The 11,148-nt window shown below is 29.3% G+C and overlaps 1 non-coding gene across 1 annotated transcript; it reads right to left on the bottom strand.

Annotated features, from left to right (window-relative positions):
* Positions 1-374: 374 nt before the first annotated feature.
* On the bottom strand, positions 375-456 carry TRNAS-AGA (transfer RNA serine (anticodon AGA)). The gene has a single exon. It is a non-coding gene; the product is annotated as a tRNA-Ser (tRNA).
* Between the last annotated feature and the right edge of the window lie 10,692 nt (positions 457-11,148).

Consider the following 11,148-nt stretch of genomic DNA (forward strand, 5'->3'; position numbering starts at 1 on the left):
TGCTTGAATTGGCCAAACATTGACTGGTGAATTGTTGTTGAGTTTTAGAAACTCAGGGCTCTGACAGGGTATCCGTATTAGAAAGGCAGGGACTAACAATTAAGTGCGTGTCGTATGGATTTTTCATAAAAAATATATAAATATTTCCTGGTTCTGATGTTTCCATTACACTTCAAAAATCTCTTTGGTTTCTTTTTTAGTAAAAGAAAAATTGTTATAGTCGTTGGGACTTGAAGTGTGCAGTATCTAGATTATCTAATATTTTAAGTTTAAAAATCGAATACTTAAGTCATGAATAATTGATGTAATCAAAACTTCACATTAGTTTAAAAATCTCTTTTTGTTGCGTGTTTTATTTTTGAATAAAAAAGTTTCGCAGTCGGTAGGACTCGAACCTACGCTCCCAGAGGGAATCTGATTTCTAGTCAGACGCCTTAACCACTCGGCCACGACTGCTTGTAGTGAAAGGTACAAGACTAATATATATTCTTGCAAATTTAGTTCATTCTAAAAAAACATATTGAATATTTAATACTCAAGATATTCACAATTTCTTGAGAACCAAGTTCATACTCTCCTATAAGTACGAGTATGTTTCCTTTTGTGTTAAGCCAGTTATACGTTTGCGACGTCACAGTCTTGAATATAAACATGCAAACTATTTATTGATATGGTGATTTTTATTAATTAAATAAATTAAGGTGCATTATTTGTGAAATGCGATAGTCGCTCAGTCCATAATTTTTTTTTACTCAAAATAGTTATAATTGAAAGAATCATTTATCTTACTATGTTTATATTTTAACTATGTCATTTAAAAAATCCAATACGACAGGGGAAAAACTGTCAATAAAATAAATATTTTGAAAAAAAGATTTGTTGATATTTACATTTATATTAAAGATATATACAATAAATAACTGTGATGTGATTTATACAATGGCATGATACAGACCTGTGGGGAATCTACCGATTATTAGAACTCCAATTACATTTCAAGAGTAGAAGATCTCGAGACCATCTTTCTCTCAGACCCCTAAGAGAATTATCAAATAATGAAGGAGAAACCAGATTAGAAACAAGTGGGTTAGGATTACATTAAGGTCCTGTTGGATCACTATATTTGTGACGAGTAAAATCAAGCATTTGGGTTTATATGGATTGGGTACGAGAGGAATTCGAAGGTTTAGTGGAGCCCAAAGTTTAAGTCCGTAAATCCAAAGAGGCCCTATTATGGTCTTATAAGTGAGTCTTTTGTAATTAGTTGGAGGTTTAGACCGTTTGTCCAGTAAGTGATGAAATAGTAGGAATCGATGAGCAATTTCCCTTTTTTTTTCAGTCTTTTATGAGGATTCTAAGTTGGACGTTTGTCCAGATTTAATCCTAGGTATCTGTTCGACTTTTTAATGAAAGTACGTGGATTTACGGATGTTATATAGCAGTCGCGGGTGCCAGACGGCAACGAAAACATTGCTAAATGCTGGGATGGGGATGTTCGGAATCCAAACTGGTGCTTAGGGGATTACGTGGTTGAAATCAAGGATTCAAAATCTTCTCTGGGATTTTGCTTATGATAGGTAAAATAGAAATTGAATGGGTATTCCGTTGGCATTTGAGGTTAGGGAATCATTTTGACTCTGGATAATTTCTTTAGGTGAAGAAAATATGTGGATCGGAATCCAGTGTTATGTAAGTAGGTTAGGAATAGAGCTTTTCGACAAAGATGTTTTGGAATACGGGTGTAATTTGAACATATCTAAGATCAGATCTTTGGGGGAAAATAATTTCTATTGAAATAAATTTTAAGATCCTTTCTATTTGATGTGAATTTTATTATTTTAGGTTATTTGTAAAGTTTACAAAGTTAGTATTTTAAAAATATTTTTTATCTTTTAAATTGTTTAAAACATTACTAGGTAAGACGTAATCATTATTAGAGTTAAAAATCATTTAAAAATTGCAAGGACTAGATCGAAAACCAGTTCCCCAATAGTAATACCCATTTCTTGGATTTTTCTTTATAAAATAAAATTATTTCTTCCTTTTTCAATACTAATTATAATATAAATTTTAAGTGTATTACTAAAAAATTAATCATCAGTACTCTTCATTTTTTTTTTAAATCTTTTTTTCAGTAGCTGAATACATTATAAAACCAAACTGTTTCAAACAGAATAATTTCAAAAGAAAAAATTGTGTTCAATATAACAAAAAAAAGAAGAAAATAAGTCGTCTTTCCATTATTCCCACGGTGAATACGAAGTATTGAAAAGGAATTTTCTTTTTTTTTTTTGTCATCACACATCTCTGCTTTGCTGAAATAGTTGTACATCTGACAAAAGAGAAAGTGTTAATTTATTTTTAATTGGACATACTACAATGATATTATCTTAGTCTGGTTTTACTTTCTTTTTTGGGGTCCTCCTTCATAAAACAAAAAAAAAAATTTTTTTTCAGATGTGCCACTTGTGTAGCATAGCAGCTATGAATCTAAGATCGGCACTCAGCTCTAATACAGTATATTTACTATTATACCTATGGAACGATTCCAAAGTGGAACATATGATTATTTATGAAAAAGTTTTCTTACAATTACAGCCATAGATTTAAGATAGCTGCTGATTTTTAACTAAGTCCTTTAGATAATTTTGTGTTTTTAATGACGTCACATATTCAATTAGAACGGATTTGGGAAAATTACTTTAAACTATATGGTTCCATATCTGTTCAATTGCCTACTAGAAGAACTGATTAATATACAAATCACAAATAGAACTAAAAAAGAGATCTTTAATTGGGAACTTTCTTACTTTTATAAATCTAAATAATTTTCTCTTAGAGACCTCCATTTACTTCGAATAAACCAGGTTATGCAAATATTTATTTAGCCTTCTAGTTTACATACTATATTTATTTTTAGTCAAGTTCGTTTCGTACTTCTCGCTTGAAATTTTAACTAAAATACAAAAGTAACAAAACTAAAAAAATAAAAAAGTTATGTGCATTAAAAACAATGCTATTAAAAGTTAATAATTTAAAACAACAATGTGGCATTTATGTTTAAGGAAACACAAAAATAATATCATACTGATTCCTCACATCGGACATAGTAGATAAGAGCTCACCAATTCGAGCATTTAAATAAACTGAGTAATTGTACTCGAGAGCAGTTCCGCTGCTCGAAATATTTTATTCTAATTTCACTCTGCTTGAGACAGGTTCACAAGAAGTGAAAGTTATCTTCCTTTTCTTCGGAGTTACAGAACGGGCAGCTATCGACACTATCATGAATCTATAGTTACACACTTAAATTGAGTAATACCGTATTTAATTATCATTTAAATATGGCATTTCTATTACTACTGCGTACAAAGAAAAATTAGATCGGAAAAACTAGAAAACTTAATAAATCATTTTTAGTTATTCATATGCTATGTTTCAGTCACTAATTTATTGTATTTCTTTTATAAATTTTGTGACAGTTCATGTATTATTATTTTATCGTTAGTAGCCTTTTTCAAATTAACTATATTTTAGTTTTTATTTTATTTTTAATAGTAGTATTTTGTATTTTAGTTCTGTTACATTAATTAAATCATTAGTTCCATTATCTCTAGAAATAATTTCTAAATTGTGTTGTTTTAACTTATAGCGATGCTGCCTCCAATAATTAAATGTGTCACAAATACATATTATATTTTATGTTTATTATTCGTGTGTGTTATTTTGACATAAAGCGATAGATGTCGCCACCTACTGAATAAATAAATCAAGAAGATATATACCAATTGTGCTTAGATTATTTTTTTTTTGTGATTATGCTTGAATTTCTATGTATTTTCACCATGCTTATTATGTTACTTATTCAGTTCTATTTTCACTTCACTAAGGATATAGTAGAATCGAACCAGAGGGAGTTGATAAAACGAAATGTTTTTTGGACAGGCTAGGAGTGGCGGGAGCAGGACCCGCTAACCTGTATCTGGGGGTCCGCCTGTCTGGCTCCGCAGTTCCTCCTTTCTTCTCTCTTCGCTAAATGTCATTTCCAATCTCTCCTCACTTTACCCTCTTCTTGCACTTCATTATAATGTCGTTATATCGCATCAAAGTTCCATTATTACAGAAAATATTGTTTATTATTATTTTTTTCCTTTTGATATTGGGCTGAAGAATTGTGGGGTACTTTAGATTAAAGAGGAAGAAATTTTGTGTGAGAACCAATTCTATAGGCTGAAATATTACATTCCCCCATGCATTTTATTCCACGCTTAAACATATTTTGTTATTACTCTCATCTTTTACGAAAACAACAATCTCAAGTGGTCAAAATACCTTAAGAATTATTTTTAATTATCAATTTTTAAAAATTTATATCTCTTATCCTCGCAGGACATAGGTATATACAGATATATATTTATTTATGTATTTATGTTTATACATGATTTGTTATTAGAAGTATTCGCATTCATATTACCACAATATCCTGCGATATTGTTATAGAAAACTATTTTGTATTCGCTTAATTACAATATAAATATCTAATTTGCCATATTAACATGTTACCCGATTGATATGTGTAAGTAATATTGCTTTAATTGCTAGCTCTACATAAATTTTATTTTAAGGATGCTTTATACTATTGGACACTTATAAAGAAAAAAAGTAATAAATTTCTTAATACAAATATATAATATGAAATTGACAAGTTGGGAAAACTAATTAATTAATTCATCTAGAGAAAAAATAGAATATTATTTGTAATGTTTTCTTTTAGTTCAAAACCTAAGATTCAAAGCTCTTCATAAATTTGCAAGGTTGCATTGAGAGCTATTTAAATCGGCCATGATTATAGTTTAAATATGACTTGTTATGAAATGCTCATAGACCTTTTAATGTTTAAAAATTCATTTATATACATACTAAAAAGTTTAAGTATCCATTTTTGGAATATTATTATAAAACCAATCATAATGATGATGGGAGCATTTAATTTTGAAGTAAGTTTTATCGAAAATGTTGATGAGTAACACTTCACTAGGAAAAATTTAAATTTTTAAATTATTCATAAGGAACTCAATGTTTTATAAGTTTCCGATTTAGCCATAACCAGGTATGAATCTTTCAATGATGAACTACCTAACTATCCAAATACAGTTGACTCGAATCTTGCTTCCTCTACTATATCTAATATTCCTCCTTGGCGTTTGAAAAGAAGATGGCCTCCAGACTCTCTACTATTAGCAAGAAAACTTTTGATAAAGCTCCGGAGGAGTAAAGAAGTAATTAGTTAATTGCTTCATCCCTATGGCCGCCAGTGGGTCTTTTACCTCTCCCTCTTTGACGTAGCACCTGCGTCTCCCGACTCATCGGGTTCCTGGAGAAGGACAGGCCTTTTCTGGAACTGTTACCTGGAGACTACAACCCCTGTTGTAAATATAATGTGTCTGACCCACCTTTGGAACTACCTGCCCTTTTGTTGGATAGTGCAACTGGGGGAAACTGCAGTCATTGTTGTCCCTCAACACAAAGATATTTAAAAGAAACGTCCAACCACAGAACTTGTGATTTATGATCAATATTTTTTTCTTCAAACATCACGTGATGACATCATTACATCAGTTCAAACTCTTGTTTTCAAGTGTATTTTTTAAAAAGTTTGGAAAATTTTACTTTGTTATTTTTAATTCTACACATAGACCTGTCCATCTACACATCCAAGTGGTAATGTAATGAAGATAATTTTTATTAGTACATTTTTTCCTATTACTTAAATATAGTGTAATCAACTCTCCATTGTTTTGTATATTTATATTACTAAATGTTTTTCGAACACCTTAGTTGGAAATTCTAAAATCACCTAATATAAAATATGAAAAATCATGACTGATTTGAATGGATATGGCCAAAGCGACCTTGTGCATTTATCAACTACTTTGAATCTTAGTTTTCAACTAGAAGAAAGCATTTCGAATAATATTCAATTATTTTCTTGGTGAATTAGTTTTTTTTTAATTTCGTAGTATATAAATGAACTAAGAAGACTAAGAAATTTATTATATTTTTCTTTGTGAGATTCCAGTATAAAGCATACTAAAAAAAAAAAAAAAAAAAATGTAAGACTAGCAATTAAAACTTACATATCAATCGGGTAACATGTTATGATACCCAAATTATGTATTTATGGTATTTGAGGGAGTAAGAAGCCACTGGGTACAATTGACAATTTTGAGAATACAAGGTAGTTTCCTATCCTAGTCTCAACTAAATTGACTCTTCATTACTAACGGAATTGTAAAACTAATGAAACTAATGATTATTGATAATTTTACAATTTTGTCAGCACTAGAACGTAATGTTGCAAAGATAGCTAAATAAGACCTTATTAGGAAAACTGTCACTTGGGTCATTCCACATCAACACAACACATTTTTGAAGTTGACCATGTCTAATTTTCGCCAAATTGTGTACAGATGTTGTGTAGATAAGGATTTAGAAAATTATGACGTTTTATTGTGATATGCTCTCTCGTGTGTGAATTAAAGAGCTGTTCAGTCCTCATAAAAGAGGTAAAAAGTAGAGAAAAAGTTTTGGAATTGCTAGAGAAGCTTTGCCGATATAGCTAGAGATATGCGATGGGTGTCTTTTCATATGATATGCAACACCAGATAGGTTATGATTTAAAAACTAAATATTTGACAAATAAACTACAATACGACTACAACAACAAATTAAATACTTAGAAACTAAATATTTTAAACCTTTCAAATTTATCCTTTGGTAGGTTGTATCGACTTAAATCACACGTTAAAATACAAATATGAGGTGGAAATGGCTTCGATGGAAAATTAATAGCTTAAGCTCCATTCTCACTATTTCAGCGTTTGGTTTATATCATGTATTTTAGAAATGTTGAAGTTTTTATGAAAATAAATATCATAAAAATAAAACCTCACAGTTTTCCAAGTCTATATCTATACAGCATATGTGGACATTTTGAAGATAATCTGAGATTGTCGAATTGAAAAGTGTAATGACCCTCTACTCCTTTGTTTCTGACCTACTTATTTATTCATTTGCGATAAATTTTGTTAGTTTTTATTTTTATTTTGTTTGTGCCTATAGCATTATACACTGGCCATTGTTCTGATCTTCCTTAGTATTAGAACAAATTAAATAAAATATAGTAACAAAAGCCCAAGAGGAGAAAAAAGGCAATTATTTCACCCCAATTCTTTATTACTTTAATAAAAACTACGTATTATTACTAGTTAACATTGGTGAGTCTGCCAAGTATAGGTAGGGGGAATAAGAATAGGCGGCTGTTTCAATACGTTAAAAAAAATAATTTTTCATTCGGAGCTCTATATCTTTAAAACTACCAACAACTCTAGAAAACTCAAGAGAAGATCGTTTAAAGTAGAGTAAATTTACTAAAACATCGGCCCTAACAGAGCTATTTACGTTCAATATTTCAGAAGATTTCACATTGCAACATTTCATAAAGAATGTATTAAAAACTAGGAGTTAATGTATTTTATTTTGAGAAATCTATATCTCAAAAACTATTCGACGTACAGATGTAGATTAGCACTCAAATTAAAGCTAGTTTAATGTACTATAAAGTGGTTTTTGTTGTTTATCTTCGTAGGAGTTGTAGTTTTCCTGATATTCAACAAACTAAATTCACAAAATGTTGATTTTTGGACAAAAATTTTGATTTATTAAAAAATATATCTAAAGAACCATAAGACGTACCGAGGTCTGCCAGAACTCTAACTAAAGCTAGTTAAATGTTCTATAAAATAGTTTGTAAATTGAAATTTTTGTCCGATCAACATTTTGTGAATTTATTTTGTTGAATATCCGGAAAACTACTTCTCCTACGAAGATAAACAACATATACTACTTTATAGTACATTAAACTAGCTTTAATGTGAGTGCTAATCTACATCTGTACATCGAATAGTTTTTGAGATACAGATTTCTCAAAATAAAATACATTAACTCCTGGTTTTTTAATACATTCCTTATGAAATGTTGCAATGTAAAATGCTATATCTTCTGAAATAGTTCAGCAAGTGTGAATTTTGGTCAGAATGGACCTATAGGGAGGTGAAAAAATGTCTCATGTGACTTAAAACTTTTGCAAGAAATTCTTATAGTTATTGATAATCTGATACGTACCATACGTATCAATAACAAATTGATATTGGATTTAGAATTATTTGTCGCACGTGTAAACAGCGAAGAGTGATTAAAAGATGAGTGAATTTTCATTTTAATACGTTTAAAATTAGAGATAAAATTATATTATAATGCCTACTCTATGATTAGAGAATTTTTAAATATTTGTTCTGATAGTTGTAAAATATTGTATTATTTTATATACATTTGTGCTACATTTTTATATATATGCTATAAAGCAGTATATGATGTTTATCTTCTTAGGAGTTGTAATTTTCCTGATATTCGACAAAGTAAATTCACAAAATGTTGAATTTTGGCCAAAATTTTTTATTTATTAAAAACTATATCTAAAGAACCATAAAACGTACCAAGGTCTGCCAGCACTCAAACTAAAGCTAGTTAAATGTACTATAAAGTAGTTTATAAATTAAAATGTTTGTCCTAACAAGAAGAAATCAACATTTTGTGAATTCATTTTGTCGAAAGTCAGAAAAAATACTACTCAATAAAAAAAAATTTATTTTAAACTTTTTTTACTGTTAAAATTATACAAATTTAGAAGTTTTTCATTCATTTATTTTTTCTTTGACTAAATTGAAATCAAATTTTAAGTTACCTTATTTCTAATCTCTTGATAAGCATTATTAAAATAATTATTAATTTTCTTTTTCAAACTTATTTCACCTGTAATAATTTATTTCTAAATGAGACTTCTACTAGTTTTTATTGGACTCCATTGAATTTCCTATTTACAAAATGTTGGTATAAAAAAATATTATACTTTGTTCAATTTATTCAGGAGTTTGGTAAATGTATCACAAATTCCTGAGTTTGTTTTACAATTTATTGCATTATTTTGATCTTCAGTTATAGTTAATGCTTCTAAAAGTTTTCTTCCAAAAATATTATTTTCTGTATAAAATATTTTAATGTTCTGAAAATCTTTAGTTTGCCCTTTTCCCCCCATACTGTTTTGCTAGTGCAGTTTTTTTTTTTATTATACTTAAAATAATTTTCATTCTTACAATTACTACTGTTTGTGATATCGAGAGATAATTTTCTTCAATGGCTCTTAGTTTTTTGTTTGTTTTTTAACTAAGAATAACATAACAATTAGCATTTCTTCTAATTCCTAATTTGTTCTTCAAATAATAATATATTTAAATCTATTTTGGTCTTGGAGGACAACTCATATCATAGCCTTTTTAGTAGACAATGAATTAAAAAAAAAAATTATAGGTTCCAAGGCTGAACAGGTTTGAAAATACTAATATTAAGAAGTAGATTGATGTTATAAGTAGTAAGAGGGTCGAGTATAGAATTGGGAGCAGAAAAGAAAGAGCTATTAACACTTGGGACAAAAAAATATCGAAGCGGGAGGAAGGGGTCAAGGTGAAGTATTGGACCTGTCCCGACGTGCACTGTCTACTTTCTGCTCTGTCGGCTCTTGTATATTAGGGGTATTCATGATCTATGTTAAAGCGTGTTAAATGGAAAAACTCGTGTTAAATCGAAAAAAATTGCCTTCTTTTGCCGTGGTAAAACGAAATAACATTTAACATGGCTGAGAGTCTGTTACTTGGTCAGTTAAATCGAGAATGACGTCACACAAGAGACCAGTTGAGATCGCCGCCATATTAGTTGTGACTTTCAATACAGTTGTCAATTAGCTCATCTTCATTCTCTTCTTCACAAGTTTGAAGATCAATAAGACACTCATAAGCTAAACTTTCACACAAATTCCACTTTTCACTCACTCTAGGCATGTTTTAATTAATTACTTAAATCAAAACTGAAGTAAACAATAACATGAGGGGCTGGAAGGAAGGTTATAAACATAAAAGCTTATACAACAAGTTGCTGAGAAAATCCGCTAGGGACTCTTATGCATTTAACGTTTAACATGACTTCAAATAGGGCTGCTCACAATCCTATAGTTATAACATTTAACATGGAAAAACATATAACATTTAACACAACATCATGAATACCCCTATTGTATATCACTTAGCTATTGTATAGAGCAGTGGTTCCACTTTCTCAGAATATTATTAAAAAAATTAAAAGAAAAAAATTATAATTAAAACCGAAAATATACAGTGCATTCCAGGATTTACTTTTCATTGTTTTTTTCTGATATTCTTATATATTCAACTCATCTATGTATAATTATACTGTAAATTACAAGGGTACCGCGAATTTCTTTTTAGGCCAACACACCTTTCGCGAATTTGTTTTCGACCAAGAAGGATGCTGCAGCGATGAGTTGGGAACTGCTGGTGTATAGTGTAGCCAGTGTATGGTGTATAGTGTAGGCTGATAATAGGGGTAATGATTTATTCGAAATAAGAGTTTTAAATAAAATTATTAAATATACGAACGTGATCATAAAATTAAAAAAATTTTCAGAAACATATGCTTTGCATGAAGTGAAATTGTATATGCATAAAAACAATAAAATGTTAAAGTAATTAAATTGGGTTAAGTATGGGAAGGGCCAGAATTTTGTGCAAAATGGTAATTTTTTTCTATATTCACCTCGTTATTCTGTTATCTTTTCCACATAGTGTAATTTCAACATATTAAATTTACTTATAATAGTATGAAAATAAACTATATAAAACATTAAACGAAAATTGTAAAATTATTTGAAACTGTTATACTAAAAAGTTTACATCATGTGGTCTATTAAATTCTTGCTCCAAGCCCTTCAGTTGTCTAACATGAAGGATAAGATAGATATTAAGCATATAAATCAACACATATTATTTATTGTTATATACTAACCAAGATAACTAGAGAAAAACCTTTTGAATCACATTTTTTAATATAAAGCTATATAATGATAAAAATTTATCACAGTTTTCATTTAATCATTATCACTTCTTTTAAATGTTTTTTTTTTTCCGGTGCATGATTTTTGGTGTTTCAAATTTAAATATATATTTGTCCTTAATTAAA

The sequence above is a fragment of the Halyomorpha halys genome, unplaced genomic scaffold, assembly GCF_000696795.3.
Source record: "Halyomorpha halys isolate HHAL.00 unplaced genomic scaffold, Hhal_1.1 Scaffold1012.1, whole genome shotgun sequence".
NCBI lineage: Eukaryota > Metazoa > Arthropoda > Insecta > Hemiptera > Pentatomidae > Halyomorpha > Halyomorpha halys.